This window comes from Taudactylus pleione, unplaced genomic scaffold (assembly GCF_031769625.1).
Source record: "Taudactylus pleione unplaced genomic scaffold, aTauple2 ptg000377l, whole genome shotgun sequence".
Lineage (NCBI taxonomy): Eukaryota > Metazoa > Chordata > Amphibia > Anura > Myobatrachidae > Taudactylus > Taudactylus pleione.
In genome coordinates this window covers 7,202,437-7,229,415 of record NW_028284778.1, presented here as the reverse complement: position 1 = coordinate 7,229,415, position 26,979 = coordinate 7,202,437, and the positions used below count along the sequence as shown (strand labels likewise).

Below are 26,979 nucleotides of genomic sequence, written 5' to 3'. Positions count from 1 at the left end.
TAAGAGAATATAAAAGAGATATGTTTTTTGGTAATTGAATCCCTAGATAAGGGATACAAGAAGGGGTCCATGTAAGGTTGAGATTATTAGCCTAACGGGGACATATTTCTTGAGAAAGTGTCATAGCTAGCGACTTTTGTACGTTGATTGTGAAACCTGAAATTAACCCGAATTGAGAAATCTTAAAAAGTATTTCTTGCATGCTTTCTTGGGGATTGGAAAAGAAAAGCAGTAGATTATCCGCGAAGGCCAAGATCTTAAGAGAATTGGAGCCTATGGAGATACCCCTGAAGCTATTTAAAGATTGTAGTATGCATAGTAAAGGATCTAGTGCCAAGTTGAATAGAAGAGGGGACAGTGGACATCCCTGCCGTGTACCTCTAGTCAACCCAACTGGTGTACTCATCGAGTCATTAATAATTAGTTTAGTTTTGGGGTTGGTGTAAAAAAATCGGATGAGGTTAATAAAGTATGGTCCGAATTCTCCTTCTTCTAGTACACGATACAGATGTGACCAAGCTATTTTGTCAAATAACTTCTCCGCGTCAAGGCTCAATAATAAGTTTTGTGTAGATTTAGAATTTTTAGAGGCGATGATAGCGGAGATGGCTGACCTAATGCCTGACACTGAGTGACGTGTGCTAGTGAAACCTAGTTGGTGATGTGTCAGGAGAGTAGGCATTAATGTTTGCAAGCGGGAAGCAGTGATTTTTTTCTAGAAGTTTAAAGTCTTGATTTAAGAGTGTGATAGGGCGGTATGATTCCACTAGTTCCTCGTCTTTATTAGGTTTGGGTAATAATATGGTGTGGGCTTCATTAAAATTTGGGTACTGTGTCTGTCCTTTTAGAATAAGTTGAAAGAGATAGGTAAGGGTAGGGGTTAATTCTTCGCAAAGAAGTTTATAGTATTCGCCACTGAACCCGTATGGCCCTGGTGATTTGTTAAGTTTTAGGGCCTCAATGGCTTGGCGAATTTCCACTGCTATGTCAGCTTCCATTAGGTCTCTCTGTGGGGTTTCTAATTTAGGAAGATTTGCTTCCGCAATTAAGGAATTTGATAATTGAGGAGAGTCTGGGGTGGCTGTATAGAGTGTAGAGAAATATGAGTGGAATTGAGAGGTGATATCTGACTGAGATGTGATATAGGTTCCTGAGTGCTTTCATCTTGGGATATATCGTCTTTTGACTTGTTGACGAACCATGTAGGATAATAATTTGCCCGCCTTACCTCCCCATCTAAAGTATCTGTTTTTGGTGTAAGATACTTTCATTTGGGCCTCATTAGATACAAAGGTCTCCAGTAAGTGTTTATGTTGGGTATATAGGGTTTTATTCGTTTCGTTCGGGTCCTGTAAGTATGTGTGGTAGGCCTTACTTAGATTTTGGTTAAGTATTAGCATTTTTTCTCTCCGGTCTTTATTTTCCGAGAAATGTATGCGATGATGTGGCCACGCATGACAGCCTTTGAAGCGGCCCAAAGCAAAACCGGATTATTCTGATGTGTTTGATTAGTGATTGTGTAGTCTTCCCATTTACATTTTAGGTAGCTTTTGAATTCGTCTTTGGAGTATAAGTATGAGGGAAAACTCCAAGTTACATTCTTATTATGAGGAGTGTGAGATTCTATATCTAGGTATATGGGCGCATGATCAGAAATGAGAATATTGCTAATAAATGCTTTTTGTAGTCTAGGGATTATTGAATCTGCAGTAAGAATGTGATCAATCCTAGTAAAGGTGTTATGTACGTGAGAGAAAAAGGTGAACTCTTTGCTATTGTGGTTCAACAATCTCCAGGGGTCTATTAGATTGTGGTGTGAGAGCAATAAACGTATTCCGTCTCATTGGCCTGATGTGAGAGTGGGAGCTCTATCGAGAGATGCATCGATGGTCAAGTTAAAATCTCCACCAACAATGAGGTTTGGAGTATCCATTTTCATTAATAGGTTCGAGATTTTAGTATAAAAGTCAAAGTTAGGGACATTGGGAGCATAGATGTTTAGTATGGTAAAGAGTTCTCCAGAAATTTTGATTTTTAATATGATAAACCGACCCTCTGGGTCAATAGTTGAGTTTAAGATGTTATATTGAAGTTGTTTATGAAGAAGTATGGTAACACCTCTTTGTTTACGAGTGTAGGGGGCTGCAATACACTCACCAATCCAGGGAGCTGATAATTTGGCATACGGTCCCTCAACCCAGTGAGTCTCCTGCAGCAATACTATATCAGGATGGAATGTTTTGATGTGTGTAATTATTTTTTTTCTTTTTATGGCTGAGTTTACCCCAGCCACATTCCAGGAAAGGAAGCGCATATGTGTCTTAGAACTCATTATGTGTAAAGTAGTAATGGGGAGAAATGACTATCAGCCAATTCCACATTTAGTAAGAATTTTAAGAAAAGTTGAACTTGATATTGGAGCCATCGTCCTGTCCCAGTTAGCCGGACGATTAAGCTCTTGGAGATATTTACGACAAATAAAAGCATGTGTTGATATGAGTATAGTCAGGAACCCCGGTGTCCCAAGTCCGCCGCATGGGAGGAGGAAAGGGAAAAAGAGAAAGAAAGGGCAAGTGTAGAATATAAAAGAGGAAGGCAATGACATAGCATACATTTTTTTCCAAAGGTAAATTAAGAGGTCAAAAGCTGAATTTTTTTTTTTATTTAATACGTTAGACGTATCACAACATAAGTCTTAGACTCAATGCATTGTAGCACTATATAGCATATCACCTCAGAAGGAGGTGGTGTGTTCAGCCATTAGGAGGGGATTGATTTGCCCAAAAAGTAGTTTGAGGGATTATGTCAAAATGAGATTTAGCTGCCTATGGGGAGTCAAAGATGTTCTGTTTACCATCTAGAATAACCCTGGGTAAAGTAGGGCAAACTTGATTTTCTTCTCAAAGAGGAATTTACAAACAGGACTGAATTCCCTTCTTTTATGAGTGATTGCGACCGAGAAATCCTGAAAAATTAGGACATTAAAGTAGCGGATTTGAAGGGAGTTAGTTTTGCGGTAAGCCCTCAAGATATTTTCCTTGTCACGGAAATCCAAAAATCTGGCTATCACCTGTCTAGGAGCACCATTTTTTGAGTTACGTTCTGGACCAATCCGATGGAAGCGTTCAATTGCCACAGTACCTGCATTTGTAGGAACCTGTAGCACATTGATTAGATCAACGCTGAGGAGATCATTGAGGTCAGAACCTTTAATGGATTCAGGAATACCTAAAAATCTTAGGTTGTTACGTCTATTACGGTTTTCCTGATCGTCTAGTTTATTGGTTAATTCCTCAATTGCCTTAGATTTTAAATCTACCATATTTTGTAAGGTAAAGCATCTTCGTTATCACTAGTGCGTTGTTCGAGGTCAGTTATCCTTTTAGTGTTAGATTCTAGCCTATTCAGAATAGTATTGATAGATAGCTGAATGGTGTCAAGTTTTTTATCCATGGACGTCTGGATATTATTGAGTTTTTTGTCCATCTGGTGGAAGATTGGCGAGTCTTCTTGGGAAGCATCTGATTTGGGAGAAGAGGGGTTACCCTGCGTTAAAGGAAATTGAGAGTCATTTGATGACTCCATGTTGTGAACCATGGAAGATTTATATTGTTGAGATTTATTTCCAACTTTAGTGTGTTTAGCCATTCTCTGGGGTAACGGTTTAGCCCAGTGTTGGCTAACCTTGACACTCCAGCTGTTGTGGAACTATATATCCCAGCATGCCCTGCCACAGTTTTAGCATGCCCTAATAGCAAAACTGTAGCAGTGCATGCTGGGTTATGTAGTTCCATAACAGCTGGAATGTCAAGGTTAGCCAACACTGGTTTAGCCTGTTTTAGAAATTTTTCCATACCATGGGAGAGAAATGAGTATGGAGATAGCTGTACCTAGACAAGATTATAATCAAAGGCCCCTCCTAGGAGATGTGATTACATTAAGTCAAGATGTTTAAATGTATTGTTTACATGACTGTTACATTTTGTGTGTGGAAGGGAGGATATCACACAGCGTCTTAGAGTGAAGTGATGTATGCTAGTGTCACATATTTTTTGATCCGAGATCTAGGGCAGAAAGGGATATATGTTCACTCTTAGATTCAATATGTCCACACCCTGATCCAGCAGACAAGTCCCACACCTCCCGACAACATTCACCAAGACCAGGACACTGACAAGTAAATTAGCAAAAATATATAGAGAGCTATTTCACCAAACACCCCCGGGTGGCGCTGTTGTACAGGTTATGAACTGTGAATATCAGCAAACAGCCTTAGGACAATGACATACAGTGATAAGAAATTATAGATTGAAATAAATCTACACCAAGGTACGCATATATCAAAAGTAAGATATTCGCATAATTATCAAATCAGCATATGAGACGATGAAAAGTAAATGAGAAAATGTGATGGGTGGGGTTAGATTGCATATATCAGTAACAGGGTTAAGAAGGGAAGAACACCAGCACATATAAAAAGGTACCAAATTAGGATATGAGGTCTGATGGCTTTTGGAGGTAAGACCACTGCTGCCCGGCTTGTGCAGTGCTGTAGTGTCGGTGGCAGTAATTCTTTGTGGAAAGAGGGGGGGCCTTATCAGTTCACCGCAAGGGCTGTCCAGCTGTCTGCGTATAGTATATCAAATCTCTGCCACTTAGATCAAGTATGCCCAGCCGGTGACAGAACATTTATTGTGCAGCTTCACAGAGATCAGCTCTGACACAGCTGACTTTGTAGCTACCCCACGGAGACAGCAGCCGGTTCAGGGAGTGTGCAGCAGTACCAGCCGCGGGCAGCAGTTTTGGGGCTGTTACTCTGATGTTGCCCAGCTGTCGAGGTCCGCTTCAGGAAGCAGGTTGTTGAGGTGAGAGGGGGAGATCCTGTGCTGTGTTATGCGTCTAGAGGCACTGCGGGTCACTCAGTGCGCACAGCCCAGGGTACAGCGGCAGATGCTATTCTGAACCTACCCCCACAACACAGAAGTGCAGCGTTGCTGAAGCACTTAGTAGTGGGACACACCAACACAGCAAGCTCTGCATTTACCGGAGGATCCACGGGGGGACAGCCGGCTCAGGCAGCGTGCAGTGAATTAGATCAGCGGTTCCAGAGCCCCACCTAGCCGACGCTCAGCAGCCGAGTCTTCACCGCTTCAGGGGGTCAGTTGCCCATCAGAGAACGGATCTCTCAGTCTCCCAATGCCGCGCCTCAGACCAGGAGACCGGCCAAGGAGGTAAGCAGGTGGGGGGAAGCTCTATGTATCGCTGGATATGAGAGCACCACGAGGTCCCCAGCGTGCCCGTCTCAGGATATGACAGCGAGTATCGGCCAGGATCCGCTTCTACAAGCCGCTGTAAGGAGCACAAGGATATTTATTTCTGCAATCTGCAGACCAGTTTAACGCCTGATGTAGGCAGGGAGAGCTGGGTCCCCTATACAGGTAGTCCACATGTAGGCGGGATTGGCATCCCACGCCACATTACGCCACCAGCGTGTCTTTAGGCCTCAGATTTTGCAGGCCGGATTCCGGTGCAAATATATCTCCGTTTAGACCACTGACCAGAATATTAGAAAGCACTGGTCCTCCCCCTTCAGCTCTGTAACCACTGGCACCGAAAATACAGTTTTAGCTGAGGGTGGACAAAGATGTGATTGAGGGGAGACGGAGAAGGTAAGATGCGGCCATCACGATGCTCCGCCCACCGGAAGTCCGCGGTAGGGAAATCTAAAAAATAATGAATAAATAGTATTGGGCTTGATAAAGATGCATTAAATGTATAATATTTAATATGAATACCCCCAGGGGAGGTGACATATTTCACCATCTGGGCCATCAGGAGGAGATCTTGATGTGCTATCTAGTTTCGGTCCACCCAGATGGTTTAAACTAATCAATCCAACTCAACATTAATACCTGATATCTGTTGTCATTAAGACTAGATAAAGAAGAACTCTTCACTTGGTCCTACCTATATATTTGTTATAGTCCTCTGTATGACTTCACTTATGTTGCTTTCTACTGTCTTGTGTGTATGTGTGTGTGTAATAGATTTTTTATATATATTTATATAGTGGTGATTGAAAGTTTGTGAATCCTTCAGAATTTTATATATTTCTGATGAAATTTGGACTAAAACTACCTTTTCACACATGTCCTAAAAGTAAATAAAGAGATCCTAATCAAACAAATTAGATTAAAAAAAATTAGGATATACTTATTTTTTATTGAGGAAAATGGTCCAATATCACGTATCTGTGAGTATCAAAATACAGAATTATGATATAACATGCCTTGGATAATTCTTTTTCTTCGAAGTCCATAAGGTCTATAGGAATTACCTTGGAGTATGTAGTTAGATCACATCCAATGCACCAATCAGCAAAGCTTTGGAGATCCCAGCATGCACTAGTCCTCCTTATATACCCTGCCCCCAAGCATTCAGTTTATAAACAAGCATAACGGCAAGAGATGGAGAGTAGAGAGGGAAGAAAAATTTCACAAGAAACACTCAACATAAGAAGAGGGAATCTGTGAAAAAAGGCTAAAAAACTGAGGCCATGTGCGTCAGGGTGGGTGCCCTGTGGACCCTATGGACCTTGAAGAAAAATAATTATCCAAGATATGTTATACCATCATTCTGTCTTTCTTCTTTGGGTTCCATAGGGGTCACAGGGATTACCTTGGGGAAGTCCTAAAGCAGTTCCCTTATGGGTGGGGACGCTCCTGGGCAGAGAGGAAAATCCGCTTCCCAATGGAAGCATCCTGGGAGGCAAACATATCAAATGCATAGAATTTGATAAACGTATTAACGAAAGACCAAGTGGCTTGCTTTGCAAAGATGTCTTACCACCTACGAAGGTCCAATAGACCAAGTGGAATGTGCTGTCACCTTGTTAGGAACAGGGAGAGCAGCTTTTGTATAGACCTGAGAAATAGTCATACGAAGCCAGTGAGCCAAAGTTTGTTTGCTGGCCAACTTCGTTTGTGAAATCCATATAACACAAAGAGAGAATCTGATTTCCTGATGGAGCTGGTCCGATCCACGTAGATATGAAGGGCTCGAACCACATCCAGGGAAGCTTCACCTGTAGACAGGTCTGAAGACTTAAAGATCGGGACTACAATTTCCTCATTTATACAAAATGGGAAACAACCTTTGGGAGGTAGCCCGCCTTGGTACGGAGGACAGCTCTATTTTGATGAGAAATCAAATATGGAGAGCGACATGACAATGCTGCCAAGTTGGAAACTCTGCGAGCTGAAAAAGTGTCTCTGTCAGCCATCTCAAGTCCACCTTATCCAAGGGTTCAAAGGGATGCAACTGCAGTGCCCTGAGAATCAGAGATAAATTCCATGGTGCCACTGGTGGGAGAAATGGTGGTTGCAGCCGAAGAACCCCTTGAAAGAATGTTCTAACATCCGGCAGAGGGGCAATCTTGTGCTGGAACCAAACTGTCAAAGCAGAAACTTGGACTCTCAAGGTAGCCAGGCGAAGACCTAAGTCTAATCCAGCCTGCAGAAACCCAAGTACTCATGATACCATGAAAATCTTAGGGTCATATTTTCAAAGAAATATGAATGCCAAATTCTGTGATAGATGCAAGTCGAAGCAGGCTTCCTTGCTCTCAGCATCATCTGAATCACAAAAGAGGAAAAATCCCTGGCTTTTATGACAGAAGACTCAAGAGTCATGCCGTCAAAGCCAGCCAAGGTAAATCCTGGTAAAGACAGGGACCCTGCATTAGCAGATCCTGTCTTAATGGCAGTGGAATTGTCTACGGATAGACGTGTCAGATCGGAGAACAAATGCTTCATGCCAGGCAGGGGCTATTAGTATCACTTTCTGATGACTCTTGAGAGGAGGGAGATTGGAGGAAACAGGTATCATGACTGCCGTTATCTTGGTAAACACCCGAGGGGCTGTGGCTAGACCGGAGGGTAGAGCCTGAAATTGGTAATGTTGCTGATCTACCGCCAACCTGAAAAAGGCCTTGCAATCGGGACATGCAGATATGCATCTTGTATGTACAGTGAGAACATGAAGTCTCCAGGCTCCATCACCAGCATAATAAACCGTAGGTTTTCCATATGGAATTTTGGCACCTTTATGAATCTGTTGACATTTCAGATTCAGGATAGGGCGGTGCGACTCATTGGGCTTTAGAATAAAAATAAATTTGAGTAATAACCCTTTCCCTGATGCGTAACAGGAATGGGCACTATGACTCCTGATTTCAGGAGGGCCCCAATAGACTCCAGGTAGGCCGAAGCTCTGACCGGGTCTGCAGGAAGGTTTGTACTCACAAACCTCTGAGGGGGCTACCTCAGGAATGTTATGGCATAACCCTGAGGGACCAGCTCTCGCACCCAGGCATCTGTAGTTGTCTGATGCCAGGCCTGGGTAAACTAAAATTCGGGCTCCAACCCTGACATCCTCCAGGGGGAGGCCTGCCCCATCAGACAGTAGGCTTACCGTCTGGCTTGCAAGCCAGGCGCTTGGTTGACCAAGATTTCTTGGACTGCGATTTCCTGTGGGAATGACTCTGTCTTACCTTGTGGATGAAAGGACCGAGCTGACAATTGCCTTATAGAGGTAGACATAGACGGCAATTCAGCTGACTTCGGTGTTGCCAAAGAAGTCATTATATCATCCAACTCTGATCCAAACAGTACCTTCCCCACAAAAGGCAAAGATTCCAGAGCCTTTTTGGACCCTGCATTTGCCTTCCAGGTCTTTAACCAAAGGGATCTTTGGGCTGCAACTGAGTGTGCCAAGAACCTAGAAGCCATGAACGCCTGTTTGCCCAGCCACACCCCTGCCTGCCTCCAAAACGGGGCAAGCTGTCAATCACCATCGACAGCTGCCCCGCTTTGGTGCGAGACCCGTAGCGATGGAGCGCCCGTTGCTGGCCGGGTCTCGCGCACACCGGAGCCGGCTCCAGCGTGCGCATGCACAGTGGGAGACCATCGAACTGCTTGCAAGCACTGTGCGCTCATGAGCGGGTCTGAATCAGGCACTTTGTCCAATCCTTCATACCCCTGGTGCAAATGGGTATTGACAGGTAATATTCCTTGTAGTATGAAGATGCTTACTAGGAGTTCTCCATGCTTCAGACATGAGATTCGTCAGCTGCCCAGACTGAAGGAATAAACCTTAGTCACCTTCTGACGTCTAAAGTTTGGCTCCTTAGACGCCAGTGAAACCTCCTCTTCCTCCATACTGAGGATAGATCTGACTGCTCTTACTAGAGAAGCAACATCCATTAGGGACTGATGGTCTTCTTTCTCTGAGACAGACCCAGAACTCTTGAGTATCAGAGTCTCCTGAGGCAACTCCTGATGAGAACCTCTTTATGCCCCTGCTTCTTAACTACCACTGGTCTATCCACCAGTGGAGAGGCTGAAGACAGTAGTATACTCTGGCTAGAGTGAGCAGCAGAATTAACTCAATAGGAATTAATGGAGGGCATACACATAGGAGGATGCACATGCTGTGAACATGAAGTTCCATCTCACAGACAGAGCACCTTGGCCACCCAGGCTACCGCCGTGGCTGGCCTGGTAATAGCTCCAGATAATGAAACATTAATTTTAAATAATTGTCAAGTTTTCTATCTGTAACCTCTTTTAAAGAGGATGCAGCAGGAATGGGTAACGTAGCGCTCCTGATCAATGTTGGGACATGAGCATCTATCGTTGGGGGAACTTCCACAAAGGCGGCTGAGGGGTCCCTTGTTCTGGACCTGTACCTGGGGACCTTGTGGTTGTGATGTGAAATAGTAAAAATAACTAGCTTAGGACTGCCTAGGCAGTCCTACTACATAACAGGTGCGTCTTGCTGCACACCAAACAAAAAAAACTGAATGCCTGTGGCTGAGGGCGTGGTATATATGGAGGAGGACCAGTGCATGCTGGGAGCGCCAAAGCTTTGCCGTTTGGTGCATTGGATGCGATCCAACTACATACCCCAAGTTAATTTGTGTGGAACCCGAAGAAAAAAGTGTGTGAACCTTTGCTTTAAGTATCTGGTATGACCCCCTTGTGCAGCAATAACGGCTTCTAAACATTTCCGATAATTGTTGATTAGTCCTGAACATCGGCTTGGAGGAATTTTACCCCATTCCTTCGTACAAAACAGCTTCAACTCTGTTATGTTAGTGGGTTTCCTCCCATGAACTGCTCGCTTCAGGTCCTTCTACAACATTGTGATTGGATTAAGGTCAGGACTTTGACTTGACCATTCCAAAACTTTACATTTATTCTTCTTTAACCATTCTCTGGTCGAATGACTTGTGTGCTTTGGGTCATTATCTTGCTGCATGACCCACATTCTCTTGAGATGCAGCTCATGGATAGATATCCTGACATTTTCCTTTATAATATTCTGGTATAATTCAGAATTCATTGTCCCATCAATGATGGCAAGTCGTCCTGGGCCAGATGCAGCAAAACATGCCCAAACCATGATACCACCCCCATCCTGTTTCACAGATGGCATGTGTGGTATGAAATGGTATGCAGTGTTCTCCTTTCTCCAAATATAACACTTGTCATTAAAGACAAAAAGCTCTATTTTGGACTCATCTGTCAACAAAACATTGTTTTCAGTAGTCTTCTGGCTTGTCCAGGTGATCTTTAGCAAACTGAAGATGGGCAGAATGTTCTTTTTGGAGAGCAGCAGCTTTCTCCTTGCAATCCTTCTATGCACACCATTGTTGTTCAATGTCCTCAGTTGCTTAGAGGTTACCTTGGGTTCCTTTATGACCTTGCGCACTATTAGACGCATTACTCTTGGCATGATCTTTGTTGATAACCACTCCTGGGGAGGGAAATAATGGTCTGGAATTTCCTCCATTTGTACGAAATCTGTCTGACTGTTGATTGGTGGAGTCCAAACTCTTTAGAGATGGTTTTGTAACCTTTTCCAGACTGATGAGCATCAACAACTGTTCTTCTGAGGTCCTCAGAAAACTCCTTTGTTCGTGGCATGATACACTGCCACAAACATGTTGTGAACATCAGACTTTGATAGATCCCTGTTCTTTTAAAAAGTCAGGTTGTCAACTCACGCCTGATTGTCATCCCAAGGTTCACATACTTTTGACACTCACAGATAAGTGATATTGGATCATTTTCCTCAACAAATAATTGAGTATGTTTAGGTTCTCTTTATCAACTATTAGGACTTGTGTGAAAATCTGAGGTAGTTTTTGGCCAAATTTTCTGCAGAATTACTGCAGAGTTAACAAATTTTCAAGCACAAATGTAGATATTTGTTAAAATTCTCTGCATGCCTTCACTTGTGTGTGTGTGTGTGTGTGTGTATGTGTGTATATATATATATATATATATATATATATAACATACAAACATATACAATACATTAACGTGCAAAAGTCTTTGGCTAAGGAAAATAATTGTTAAAAGACAACATGTAGTGAAATAATGAAAATATTCATAATAATGTTTCACATGATATTGTAACTAAACATCAAAAAATTATTTAAAATGTTATAATGTAACAAATGCCAGATTAAATTTTGCTTTCTTCAATGCGTACTCCTTTGGCATGTATCACTTTCTTCACATAATTTGGGCGTTCGAGACACCAACTTTTCTAAAGTTTGGCAAGTTATGCCTTTCCAGGCCTCGTTCAGACATTCCCATAAATTGTTAGTATTTGTTGGAGCCCTTACACAAACTTTTCTGTCTAATTCATCCCAGAGTTTCTCAATGGAACTGTGTTCAGGTAACTGAGGGGGCAGGGATTGAGATCAGATGACTGAGGAGGCAGGGATTGAGATCAGGTGACTGAGGAGGCAGGAATTGGGATCAGGTGCTTGAGAAGGCAGGGATTGAGATTAGGTGACTGAGAAGGCAGGGATTGAGATCAGGTGACTGAGGAGGCAGGGATTGAGATCAGGTGACTGAGGAGGCAGGGATTGAGATCAGATGACTGAGGAGGCAGGGATTGAGATCAGGTGACTGAGGAGGCAGGGATTGAGATCAGGTGACTGTGGAGGAAGGGATTCAGATCAGGTGACTGAGGAGACAGAGACTGAGATCAGGTGAGTGAGGAGGCAGGGATTCAGATCAGGTAACTGAGGAGGCTATTTCATAATAATTGTAGAGCTTTATGCTTTTCTTTATTTTGCAAATAACGAATACACAGTTTAGATATGTTCTTAGTGTCATTACCTTGTTGCATGATGAACCCCTTTCCAATATTTTGAATTCCACTTGGTACAGCCTGATGTACTAACATACTGTGCTATCGTTTCTTATATATAGATGATGTTATGTGAACTAAATCTCCAACATTTCTTCCACCAAAACCAGCCCCAAATCTCGACATGACCACCACCATGTTTTTCTACATCAGGGTCCATAGGGTATCCACAGGATACCTTGGGGTATAGGCGATGGCGGCAGACATCCAGGCACCACAGAGTTAAAAACTTCTCCATCCTCCCAGGATGCACTGGGGTCCCTCTCCTATAGCCCGCCCCCGAACCTCCGTTTTCGTCGGTGCCTGGCCGAAGTCGGATGCACCATACAGATGGGGGTCTGCAGGCCCCTGAAGTTGTTCAATGCAGCTGTGGCTGCACATCTAACGAGCGGACAACATGGACAGTCTGTACTGACGTCCATGTCATCGCTCCTACACCCCGCTGGTACCAGAACGCCGGTACTGATCCGAGGATGCTGGTGGGTGACTGGGGTCACAGCTAGTGGTGGCCCCGGTTGCCCGGACTGTGGCCGGATTTACGGGGGTTCAGGTAAGCGGCAAGGTCCTGCGGTGGGTCCTAGCCGAATAGCACAGTCCTTAGTCCCCAGGCAGGGGACTCCCTGGGGACTGGCTGCAGTGTGGAACCAGGCTACTGATCCCTGCGCTTTCCACTACCCCCTGGGACTGAGGACTGGACAGAAACAGTAAATGTCCAGCGTCCCAGGGGTTAAATGCATGCCAGGGGAGCGCACTTTCCCTGCTAAGCAGCCGGCGCCTACCCCGCTGCACACGGCCTCTCCACAAGGTAGTTAGGCATCTACATGCGCTCCGCCCCCGGACCAGCCCTCCCTCTGCTCCTCGGTGGCCATTTTAATACATGTGGCAAACGCTGCTGGAAGCTGTTAACGCGGGCATCGTGGTCTGGGTCCCCCTGCATACCTCTCCTACGGTGCAAGGTCAGTGTATGCAGCGCTGTTTCCTACCAGGCTGAGGTCTGGTTAGTTGATGAAGTGCAGATACTACAGGGTTTTCCATATTCTGCATTGTATGTGACTTTGTGCTAGCCCTGCTGTCTGTTACTTTCACTTTCACGTACTGTCAGCTATTTTCCCTATCCCTTTCTTCTTCTCTGCTCAAGCCCTTGTGGTGCAGTGTTGCAAGGGGGATTTATACCTCACTATACAACTAGTTGTGAAGTGCGGTGGTCACATACAGCTGGGACACACACTCAGTATGTCTGACAAGTGAGCACGATTTCCCCATTCCGCCTAAGTGTACTGTATGCAAGGTACCATTGGCAGAGGGTGATGGTAACACTGATGGATTGTGTAAGGCGTGCCTGTGGTTGGCACGGCCGATTTCTGTCACTACACCTGTGCAGGAGCTACCATGGGCTATCCTGGTGGGCCAGCTAACGACAACCCCTGCGTGTCCCCAGATGGGGGTCTCACAGCAGTCTATGGTGTCGTCCCCTATGCAGGGGTTTCCTAAACAGTTAATTGTGCCTCAGAGTTTCCCATTGTCGCCCCCTCAGGTCATCCATGAACCTGCGTGGGCTAATTCTCTGTCTACCTCAGTACAACAGCTGTCAGAGGTGTTACAGGGCGAGTCGTCTGTGCCGGCGCAGAAGCGTTAGCTGCAACCTCATCAAGATAAGGATGCTGTGACGACAGATGATGGCTCATACGTGCGGTGCGCACGACCTTGGTTATTGAGGATGGCGCTCCTCCTGTAGCTAAATCAAAATATGCCTTTTTCAAGGATATTAAAAGTGATGCTACGGTGTTTCCCCTATCTGATCAGCTAGTGGATCATTTAGAGGAGGCGTGGAAAACGCTGGGTAAGCGTTACCAGCCCCCTAGACGGTTTGCGGTGGCATACCCTTTTGCAGATAATTATTTTGCAAAATGGGATAACCCGCCACAAGTGGATTCACACGTCTAGTAAAGAGTGCTACATTGCCCTATGCCCTCTATGTCCTCCTTAAAGGATCCAATGGATCGCAGGGTAGAAAATGTTTTATTCCCTTGCAGGAGGCGTGTCCAGACCGGCTTTGGCCGTGTGCTGGGTGGCAAGAGCTATGGAGCACTGGGCTGATACCTTGGAGGCATCCCTGGACCCAGACTCGTCACCTGAACAGGTGGAGTTGGTGGGTAAGGGACTCAGCTACCTACATTAATGAGGCAGCTTTAGATATGGGCCTCATGGCGTCCAAGATCTCCTCGGCAGCAGTGGCGGCTCATCGTATCCTGTGGCTACGTTCTTGGAAGGCGGATGCTGATTCCAAAAAGGGTTTGGAGGGGTTACCCTTCAATGGAGAAGTGCTGTTTGGCTCTGATCTAGACAAAATTGTGGCTACTTTGGCAGCAGCTAAGTCTGCGTGTCTGTCTTCCACTACTGTCCCATCAGGAGCGGGTTCTTCATCCTTTCGGCCCTACAGAACGCAGAACAGACCCAGGGTACAGTCCTTTCCTAGGAGGACTGCCGCCAAGAAACCTGCAAAGCCCAGGACGCAGGCCTGGAGTACCAGACGTCCCACTCCCAAGTCTGATGACAAACCTTCAGCCTGACGGGACGGGCCTCTCTTTGGGGGACCTCAAAGTGGGAGGCCGACTTCTGAAATTCGCCCAAAGCTGGTGTCTGACCACTTTAGACACATGGGTCAGAGAAGTGGTCTCTCAGGGGTATGCCCTCTCCTTCCGCAGGAGGCCTTCCAGCTGTTTTTTCACCACGGGCCTTTCCATCCAATCAGGACAAGGCCCGGGAACTCAAGAAGGTAATGCACTCGATGCTCCAGAATGGAGCTATAGTGCCAGTTCCTTTGTCTCAGAAGGGATTGGGGTATTACTCCAATCTTTTTCTGGTGCAGAAACCCAATGGGTCCTACCGGCCAATACTCAACCTCAAATCCCTCAACAAATTTCTGAGGGTTCCTCGGTTCAGGATGGAGACCCTGCGTTCCATTATTTTAGCAATGGAACCTGGGGATTTCATGGTGTCGCTGGATATTCAGGATGCTTGCCAGCATATCCCTATTGTCCCAGCACACCAGTGCTTCCTCAGATTTGCAGTGGTCAAGGACCACTTCCAGTTTCAGGCTCTGCCCTTCGGTTTGGCTACAGCACCTCAGGTGTTCACCAAAGTTATTGCCGTCATGGCAGCCCACCTGCGGTTGCAGGGAGTCCGCCTGTTACCTTATCTGGATGATCTCCTGTTACTGGCGGAGTCCTCAGAGAAACTTCAGCGCCATCTGCAACTAACAGTCTTTGTATTGCAGTCTTTCGGCTGGCTGATATAGTGGAAGAAGTCCTCCCTGGTACCATCACAGAGGATGCTCCATCTAGGAGCTCTGTTGGATTCCCAACATCAGAGGATCTTGGTGAAGGGAGAAAACATCTCTGCGTTACAGGCAAAGGTCCGTCTTTGCCTGCAGAGTCGCTGGGTGTCTATTCACTCAGCAATGAGGTTACTGGGATCCATGGTATCCATGTTCTACATGGTGGAGTTTGCCCAGTTTTACTCGAGACCTCTGCAGAAGCTGATCCTCTCCAGATGGAATGGGTCACCCCAAAGGATAAAGACATAGACTATGGTGCTTTCCCCGGAGGTGCGGTTATCTTTGGCCTGGTGGCTACAGACGGTTCACCTGAACAAGGGGCAGACTGGGTCCTTCTGATGACGGATGAAAGTCTCAGAGGCTGGGGAGCGGTGTCGGGTCCACACTTCTTTCAGGGAAGGTGGACATCAGTAGAAGCTGCTCTTCCAATAAGCATATTGGAACTGCGGGCAGTATTCAGGGCTCTCCAGCAAGCAAGACAGGTCCTGCAGGGAAAACCTGTGCAGGTACAGTCAGACAACGCCACCACGGTGGCATACATAAACCGCCAAGGAGGGACTCACAGTCAGGCGGCTCTGACAGAGGTGTCCCGCATTCTAGTATGGGCGGAAAAGCATCTCACCGCAATATCAGCAGTGTTCATACCAGGAGTCCTCAACTGGGAAGCAGACTTTCTCAGCCGTCAAGACGTGCATCCAGGAGAGTGGTCTCTTCCCAAGGAGGTGTTTCAGTTACTGGTTAACAGGTGGGGCCTTCCAGATATAGATCTCATGGCCTCACGACACAACAACAAACTGCTGATGTTCAAGAACAAGAGATGCAAAGGCTTGTCTAGTGGACGCTCTGGCGGTCAAGTGGACCTTCCAGTATGCTTACCTTTTCCCTCCGTTCTCCCTTCTTTCTCGAGTGATACGCAAATTCAAGTAAGAAGGCGGCACGCTACTGCTGATGGCTCCAGCGTGGCCCAGGCGGCACTGGTACACGGATCTTCAGAGTCTCTCAGTGGACATCTGTTGTTGCCTCAACGTCAGGACCTGCTATCTCAGGGTCCTTGTCTTTATCCGGACCTGAGTCGGCTGTCTTTGACGGCGTGGCTCTTGAGACTGTCCTCTTGAGGTCCAGAGGTTTCTCCAGCTTGGTGGTCAACACCATGCTGAGAGCTCGGAAGCCTTCATCTGCCAACATCTATCATGGAGTGTGGCGGGCTTTCTTCCAGTGGTGTCGCACTAGAGGTTATGCTCCTCAGGTGTTCAGATTGTCCAGGGCTCTGGCCTTCCTACAGGTGGGTTTAGACCAGGGTCTTCGCCTAGCTTCCTGGAAGGTGCAGGTGTCTGCACTTTTGGTGTGGTTTCATCGTAGGATTGCTATGCTTCCTGATGTTCGCACCTTTATGCAAGGGGTGCTTCATATTCAGTCTCCCTTTGTTCCACCTGCGGCACCATGGGATCTGGCTGTGGTCTTGAAGGCTCTTCAAGGGCCGCCATTTGAACCACTGGGCTCAGTGGATTTGAAATGGCTAACCATTAAGACTGTATTCCTTCTGGCTATTGCTTCGGCCAGAAGGGTTTTAGAATTGGGAGCTCTCTCATGTAGACCTCCATTTCTGATTTTTCATAGAAACAGGGCTGTGCTGCGCACTCGTCCTGAGTTTCTTCCGAAGGTGGTATCTAGTTTCCATATCAACAAGGAAATTATTGTACCATCGTTTAATTCACCGGACTTTTCGGTTGGCGAGGTCACCTTGGATGTGGTGCGGGCCTTGAAAATCTATGTGGACCGCACTTCTGCCTATAGGAAGTCAGACTCTTTGTTTGTCCTTTATGGCTTCCATAAAAGAGGTTGGCCTGCCACTAAACTAACATTGGCAGGATGGATTTGACTGGCTATCTCTGAAGCTTAGGCTCACGAGGGCCTTCCTGTTCCATCTTCTGTTAAGGCTCATTCCACTAGGTCTGTGGGTCCGTCATAGGCAGCTCGACGTGGCGCCTCAGCTGTTCAGCTTTGTAAGGCGGCCACGTGGTCATCTGTCCATACTTTCGTACGGTATTAGGCTTTTCATACCTACGCCTCTCAGGATGCTTCCTTCGGGCGACGGATTCTCCTCAGCACAGGAGCGTCCCCACCCTTGAAGGATACTGCTTTGGGACATCGCCAAGGTATCCTGTGAATACCCTATGGACCCTGATGTAGAAAATATGAGATATGGTAAGAACTTACCTTTGTTATCTCTATGTCTACAAAGTCCATAGGGTTCCACAGGACTCCCGCCCTGTCGCACCTGTACTGCAGATGGGCTGTGGTTCTGGTCACCGGTTTTTCCGTGTCCCTCTGGTGAGAATGTGATTCTTGTGTGTTCCAGACTTTCTTCTCTCTCTTTTTATCCTCCTCCGGCCTATGGCTTGTGACTTAACTGAGTGCCTGAGGCTCGGGGGCGGGGTAGTGCATCCTGGGAGGATGGAGAAGTTTTTAACTCTGTGGTGCCTGGATGTCTGCCGCCATCGCCTATACCCCAAGGTATCCTGTGGAACCCTATGGAGTTCGTAGAAATAGCTATAACAAAGGTAAGTTCTTACCATATCTCATATTATCTGTATGACTTATACAATTATCTAACACACGTTCTCTGACCAGTCTTCGAACATAGTGACGACTTCTGGTTCCGAAAGGTTCAAATTTGGTATCATCGGCCCAAAATACTTTTTTCCACTGGGGTTCTTTGGTCAATCTAAGGGGTTTTACTTAATTTACAGACCATAACAATGGTTTTCTGCAAGCTATGTGGCCATTTAGACCCATATTACGTAGATGTGTTTTATCTGTATCAACTGATACATACTGGAGTTTGTCTAATTTTATTGAGTTCTATGACTGCAGTTGCTGGGAGTCTTTGGTTTCACTTACTCAGAACAATAATGTTTTTATCTTCCCATTCTGATGTATACCTGGGTCGTCCAGAACGTTTTTTAGTCACGTTCGTATCTGTTTCTTTGTATGGAGCTTATATATACGTTACACTAGACCGTGTAATTTAAATTTTTTTAGCAGTATGTAGAATAGTATAGCCTTCTTCAGAAAGTTTTAATGTTGCCACGCAATTTAAGTTAACTTTTTCAACATGAAAAAAATATGCAAATATTATGGTTATTATTATTATTATTGATTTTAACACTGTAAAAAAATAAATGAAAAAAGTAAGATCTAAAATATTGAATTAATAAAAATATATTTCATGTAAAACTATTATTTAATAAAATGAATCAGCACGGGACTTCCGGTTCCGGCGGCGATGGAGTGAGCTGCTCTCCACCTCAGCTCCGTTGCCAACTCTGCCATTCCCGCCTCTACGGCCGCAAGTCTGCTTCTAATTGTTGCTGCAGCCCCCCGGAGTGTCTCCCTTACCTGGTTGGCTGTGCATGGAGAGGTACTTTTCTCCTCTGATGCCCGGCAAACAGCAGAGACCCCGACAGGACCGTAGCCGCACAGCCCCGCAATTCAAGATGGCCGCTGGGCCTTCTCAAGCTGCCGGAGCTTCCGCAGCTAAGCCCAATCTATCGCCCTCTGCACTGTCTGAAGTGGAGGGACAAAATAGTATGTCCCCCCCTACACCTGACACTAATGAATCCTTAACATACTCAGTATAGGCTATAAAGGAGACGGTTGGACCTCTCCTTAAGGAACAAGCACAGGAGCAGTCTGCAGTACTTCAACAAGCAGTGGCTGTCATAAAAGGTCAGATTCAGCAGCTAGCACACAGAGAGTCTCAAGTGGAGCACAGATGTGGTGATAACTTCCAAGATATCATTGCACTGAAATCTGCAACATCTAAGCTTCAAAAATCTGACAACCTAATATGGGCTAAACTGGACGACCTGGAAAACAGGTCCAGGCGAAATAATCTAAGGGTGGTTGGTCTCCCAGAATCGCTAAAAGGCCCTACACTATACCATTATCTGCGGAATACCTTACCTGAAATTCTAAAAATCCAAGCTGTCTGTGCTGATCTTGTGATAGAAAGGGCTCATAGAACAGTTCCTGCTAGGATGCAATCAAACTCCAGACCATGTGTGGTTTTGTTCCATTGTTTGAACTTTCTACACAAAGAAGCGATTTGGTCTGCATCTCGTGGAATCAAGGATCTTTTGTGGAACAATCCAAAGTTTTTTATATTTCTAGACTATTCTCCAGAACTCACAAGGGCTCTCAAGGCTTTTTCTCTGGTCTGCTCTAGTTTGGTTCAGGTTGGATGCAAATTTGCATTACTATACCCGGCCCGTCTACGTCTCCTTGAAGGGGACTCATTTAAAGATTCCACTACAGCCCCAGGCATACATGGAGGAGGCTATCCAGGCTGTTTCTGAAGAACACAGAACAGAGAATAATACTTGAATGTGATTATATGTTTTGATATTTTTCCTACTCTCTTCTTATATATTTGTACTTATGTCACGATTTATTTCTGCATTCCACTTCATTAATAACAGATACTTGAAAATGTATGACTATATGCTTTTATATTTTTCCTAATTGTTTTTTTTTTTTTTACTGATCTCAATATGTATATCAGCAGTTTATTGCGTTAATGATATTGGTATATTGATAGCTTATTGCTCTCAATAGACATTCATTTTATTCTAATATCTGATATTTTCATGAATCGTTTGTTACCATTAGTATTACATTTTGGGACTATTTTCTGGTCCGATTCTTCTACAAAATATTTTTGAGGCCTCTTCATACAGTGTTTTTTTCCTCAGGTCCTCCGTTTCCAATTTATTTATTTTTCTGATCAAAGCATATTGTGTGTTAATTTAAATAATGCAGCAATTTTATTTAATTTTCTTTTATTAATATGGCGGAGTTGGTTTGGAGCTCTCTCACTCCATATATTCTTGCAATGTACTTCAGCAGTACTGAGAAGTCCATTATTCTACTGTATTCTACTAACCTGTTTGGGGTTCTTAGGAGCTACTCATTCTCTTTCATTGTATGTCTTTGTTTGTCCTGTCTATGTCTTAATGTTTGTTTTCCCTTCCTCCTGTTCTTTCCTTCCCCTGATCTCCCTCATTTTTGCTTTTTGGTATTAGAAAACTGTTTTATGTTTTTCTATGTTTCTCTGATCACTGTGGTTGCTGAATCGATCTTGATTTTCAAATATACTAATTGGTATCTATGTCAAAGACTACAGTGATTGATTGATTGATAGTATTTATGGTAAATAATCTTTTGACATATTTCTTTCCTAAATTATCTTATGTCCCTCTTTCCCAATGTCTTTCCCCTCTCCCCCCAAAAAAACTTGTTTTCCTTCCCTATATGTTTTTCTGTGTTTTATCCGTTTATATGTTAATGTAAAAGTTAATAAATAGGGAGAAATCTTCGGTTATCTTTCCTTATATATAATATTTTCTGGATACCACTATTGGGAACACTGGGCCTTATTCAGAGCCGCTCGCTCTGAATCAGGGCCGGTCTTCTTTTTTTTTTTTTTTAGAACGGCCTCTTGGCCGCTCGCATAGCTGTGGGTGACCACGCACAGCTATAGCGAGCGGCCATGATGATGGTCGCGATGGTCAAGACCATCGCGACCATTGGGCTTGTGACGAGACCCTTGTGGTAGGGTCTCGTGGCCACAAGCCCCAGAGAGATTTCGGCTCTAACAGAGCCGGAATCTCTCCACTGACATCACTTGTGATGTCAGTGGGGCCAGCCCCAAACGGTAGGCGTTCTCATAGCAACGCCTCCATTTGGGCAGCCACCCCCCCCCGGCCCGCCCACCAAAGGGGGCATGCTGTCACTCAACATCGACAGCATGCCCCCTTTGGTGCGAGACCCGGAGCGACGGATTGCCGGGTCTCGTGCATGCGCACGATGGAGCCGGCTCCGTCGTGCGCATGCGCTCTGGGCCACCATCGACTCAGTTGCAAGCGCTCAGTGGTTCCGACCGTGTCAGAATCAGGCCCTCTGGCTGTTCTTAGACTTCTTTCTGTATATGATATATATCTAATGGATTCAGATGTTAGTAATTTATTTTCTTGAATATAATAACAGTGCCTCTGGAAAATATATATTTCTCTATTTCCTATGTTGTTATATATTGTGTGATTTTCCATTTTTGCACTAAGGATGTATGTTTTTTATTCCATTATGTCTTCTTCTTGAGAGGTTATTGTAAATGTAAAAATTTTGTATAAAAAAAAAAATTAGTCAGCACACATAAGACTTTTTAATGTACCAATGATGTACTTTAGCATATCAATAAACTCTTGGGACTGCGATGAAAATTAAATACGCCTGTGTTTACAAAGGATATGGTAAATTAAGCATATGTGGTTCTCATGCCTAAATCTAAGATATCCTTGTTAGAATTACAGAATGTCTCCAATAGGGACCAGGGATGAATATTAATTTGCTTATGCTGGGCATACACTATACAATTATCTGTCAAATATGGCTGGTTGGAATTAAAATCTGGTAATGTATGGGAGACAATCAACCATTTGCTCACAAACACTGGAAAAGAGACCAAAATGGTTGTTCAGACAAATTGGTTAAAACACACGAATTTAACCAATTTGAACAATTGTTTTTTGTCCGCTTTCCAGTGTTAAACTATATAATCGACTGTCATTTGCTCCCATACATTACCAGGTTTTCATTACAACCAGCCAGATTGGACAGATATCTGACAGAAAATTGTATAGTGTATTGGTGCATATGTCAGATGAACGATTTTCCCAACGATTTGCAAACGATTGATCGATTTCAGCCTGTGTTAAAATTAATGAAATCGACCAAATCTGACTGCAAACACACCAGATGTCAGATATCGTTATCTGACATGCGGGAACGCGCATCGTTCATCGTTGAAGGCACACGTCAGATTTTCTTTCAGATATGAACGATTAAACGATTTTTAAAATCATTATAGTTGAAATCTGAAAGAAAATCTGACCGTGTGTATGCACCATATGCCCAGCATTAGATATGTATATATATGATATCTGCCATTATTAGTGTAATTGAGCATGTGGGTGTGTCATATCATGTGACTCACTAGTGTACACTATAGCAAGTTATAACTAATATCAACATTATAACTATACAATATGGGATTACAATGTTGTGTTCATAACATGTCACATAGAATCCCAGTGATGCTGCCACTATACAGATCACTAATCCGTTATTTTACTATATCATGTATGTTATTTATACCTTATTGTGTGACTTTATAACTTAGGAGAATCGCAATTATATATAACATGTAATGTTTGGGATTGGTCAGCTCTATCACCTGACTTTGTTCTCATGCTCTGTGCCCGGAGTCTTGTATTTCTATATCTTCACCATGGTAACTCATTGTTATTGGTGTAACTGGTCATGTGAGTGCGATTTATCGTGTGACCGGGTGGAACAAATCATCCAAGCCTCTTGCTGTTTTTTTCTAGAGATCTCCATGATTGGTCGATTCCAATCATGTGTGCATGCTTATATCACATGACCGAGTGGATGTGATTACCCAGACTCCCGCTCTAGTTCATTCTGGCACTATGCAGAGACTGACCTGATTGGTCCATTCTGAGCATGTGCCATTGTATACATCACGTGACACGGCTTCGGGACCAGCTGCTGTGCTGCATTAATTGGTAAATGGACCTTTTAATTCTTACGTTTTATATAGTTTTTACAAACTGATTTGCTGATTATACATTAGGTAATGATTCCCTTCTATGTAATATATTTATTATTCTTACATATGGCATGACTAATTATGGTTCCCCTCCTGATGCTTGTTTGATCTGCTCCTTGGGTATATAAGGCAGCCATATTATACTGTATGATACACGCTTCTGAAGAAGTTGTGGGTCTAATTCCACAATGAAACGCGTTAGTCACTTTTATCCACTGGTCACGTCTGGGCCACTTGTCCTTCCTTATTCGGACCAGAAGTGAAAGCAGGAATGTTGGGACATCCAGCGTTTACACCCACCAGCCATCACCCACTGCGAGCTTTCCTGCTAAAGACTGGACGGACTTCTGTCACAGCAACCTGGTAATATAACCTTCTCCCATCTGGTAATTACCTGGATTTATGCTACTACTTTCCATCACCTATTAGCTTGTGATGTCACCATTTACATCTGGTTCTCTATTTACTATTATTGGTGCCCTCTTATTTGTAATCAGAATTTGCCTGAATATCAGTGACCTGTTTTATATGATCTATATGTATTGTTTGTAATTTTATCTTGATATTTTCATATTAAATACTATACATTTTATACAACTTTTTCAGGCCGTATATTATTTATTGTTGTTTATATTTCCCTAGCACTGTACAACCCTCCTCTTTGTATAACTTGTTTATATCTTATTGGAGGCTGACCCCTATCTGTGTATAGCTGCTATATAATTCCTCACACATCACCTATCAGATCTAATCTCTCCCTCCATGTGTCATTAATATAAGACTGAGATAGATCACTCGGGTGACACTTATAGTATCGTCTTTATTCTATTAGATATCGGCACCACTCTCCGCAGTAATAACAGACCACATCGTTGTTATATAGGGGCTACATTTTATGTATATCACTCATACACGGAGAAGATAAAATTCATTATTATTCTATTAAATATCGGCACCACTCTCTGCAGTAATATGTTATATAGGGGATACATTTTATGTATATCAGTCATACACAGAGAAGATAAAATACATTATTAGTCTATTAGATATCGGCACCACTCTCCGCAGTAATAACAGACCACGTCGTTGTTATATAGGGGCTACATTTTATGTATATCAGTCATACATGGAGAAGATCAAATGCATTATCACCTTTAAAAATATATTTTATTATGGAGCCTTATGGGTAGAATCCAGCTATTTGCTGCTTTGGAATGGTGGATTTATGGTGACGCACGAACCACAAAGTATTTCATGATGGTGGTGAGAACAAAAATAATGGTATTTACTTGACAAAAAAAACAAGGTACTAATTGTGTGGGTTCTGCATAAATAATACAAAGCAGGGAGACAATTATTGTCGGCACCATAAAATCTACACTGTAAGGGTCAGGAATAAAGGCCTCAGTGATCTGGCTGCTGTCTCCTAACAACACTACAAGATCTATCCCGCAGCCCTTCATAGACTATGTGATATAATGTGTATAGTGCTGTAGAGTGGCGCTGCCAAGGTGGTCACTGGTGAGGATACATAAACTATGTGATGTATATTATGGTGATACAGATAATGACTGTAACTGTATACTCCTTATATATATTACTCATCCCGAGTTCATTATTCTCCATTTCTCTCCCATGGATGGATTATACTGATCAGCGTGTGCTTGTCACTGATACATGTAATATATAAGAGGATCCAACAATGTGTAGTGTTTTATGCTGATGACAGTAAGCTCAGTTGTTCATTTGGGGTATTGTACAGGTGACGTGCATCACCCCCAAGGTGCAAATTATAATGCCTACCCTGACTCACTCTAAAGCAACAGATATACCAGCCAATGATACCTGTATAAATGGCCTAAGAAATGTTACTGGCATTAGCAGTCAGTGATGATGGCGTACCTCACTTACACTGACAGTAGTGACACCAAACATGTATGTGTGTCTATGCAAATGGAGATGGGAATCACATGTGTACCGTACTAACCACTATGCATACTCTGCCTCTCATATAAAGGTATCATTAGATGGTATAAATAATGTTACTGGTATTAGCAGTTAGTGATGATGGCGTACCTGACTTAATGTGTAAAATAAGCATCTTCAGGTGTGGGACAGTAGTGGCTTGTATCATAGTGCCAGTCTGCTTCTAGAAAAGCAATCTGGGGATCTCCAATGTAATAAAAAAACCCTGATTGGGTTGGGGGAAGTGATGTCACCACAATCCCGGAAATGAATAGGTCATATATCGGAGTCATCTTCAGGGAATTGTGTAATATGTAGTTTTCTCTTGTGCGTGAGAATTAGGTCCGGCCATCTTTAGGGTGCTTTATGCTTGAAAGAAACCCGGAAGGAAGTGTCGGTGTCCTAGTGGTTAGGAAGTGGTGTTACTTATCCTCCAGGAATCATGGGAAATGTAGTTCAATGGGCCAATTCTTTTGGAATCATACTGAAATTAGATTTGAGAGACAACTGAAGTATCTCCCATAATAAAATAGGCTAGACATTTATAGATATAGCTGTGAGGATGCAGCCTGGGATCGGCCCCTACTCACCTCCGTGCCGGCGTCCTTGGGCTTAGGTGTTTAGTCACTGGGAGTGGAAGTGAGCGGTGGCTGAGTATTCTCCCTGGGGTCTGCTAGGGTTTCCTGCAGTTACTTGTATTCCGTGACTATCTACAGTGTATCAAGTTCTCTCACCTGCATCTGTGTTCCCTATAGTTACTTGTATTCCATTACTGGATCTAGTGTATCAAGTTCACTCACCCACGTCTGTGTTCCCTGCAGTTACTTGCATTCCTTGACCTAATCTACAGAGTGTCTATGCACTAACCCTCGTCTGAGTTACCTGAACAGTTATCTCCATTCCGTGTCTTTACACTGCCCTGCATCCAGATTTTCCGAGTAACCCAAAGCATCCAGTATCTGACCTTTCATTAGTCCACGTCCATCTCTACTATTCTGTGCTTGGATCTCCTGTGTCAATTCCTGATGTAACCTGCTTCTGAATCCTGCAACGTTTCATAGAGCATACCAGTGCATAATCCACTCATTATACTAGTGTCAGTCCCTAGTCTCCTCATCACTCCCACGTACCTAACCAGAGGGCCACGACTCAGTGTGGCAAAACCCAAATCCCAACAGGAGGAGTCACTGGTGAAGACCACCGAGTGGGTTATACACCACGCCTCTGGTTAGGTCTAGCCAACACCTTGGACTGACCTTTATTGAGGGAACTAGTACTGTCACTTCTCTAGCTGCCTCCTAGCCATCCTATCCCCCCGGGCTCCCTGTCCTCCATGGAGGAATTCCTTACACCAGATTGTGACAGTAATTTCCAAATTTCTGTACCCACATGTCTGATGTGGTTTTCTACTAACCACAGGATATGTGCAATCATTTAGAATTTTGGATAGGATCCTAAGGGGAATTTTGCTTCAAGCCACTTGGGTGCTTATTTTCTACTGTCCGTCCATTACCTGCAGTATACTTCCCTTGTATGCCGCAATATTTAGCAATGTCAGTGCTCACAGTAAAACCCCGCCTCCAGCGGCACGCAGCCGCGTCTGAGGCAGGAACATGAGTGGGAGGGGGGCCACAGTTGCGGATCTGTGATAATGGCTGAGTCTGGATAGGTCGCAGAAAAAGTCACAAATTGCAATTGGATATCCGGCTCAATCTGAATAAGGCCCGAAATTTGCAGACCATTGTCGGGATTATTTTGT

General features: G+C 44.1%; 1 protein-coding gene across 1 annotated transcript in view; it reads left to right on the top strand.

The window, feature by feature from the left end:
• LOC148508103 (uncharacterized) overlaps positions 1-26,979 on the top strand; it is an 88,033-nt gene that overhangs the window by 20,408 nt on the left and 40,646 nt on the right. The gene's annotated exons all lie outside the window — the stretch shown is intronic.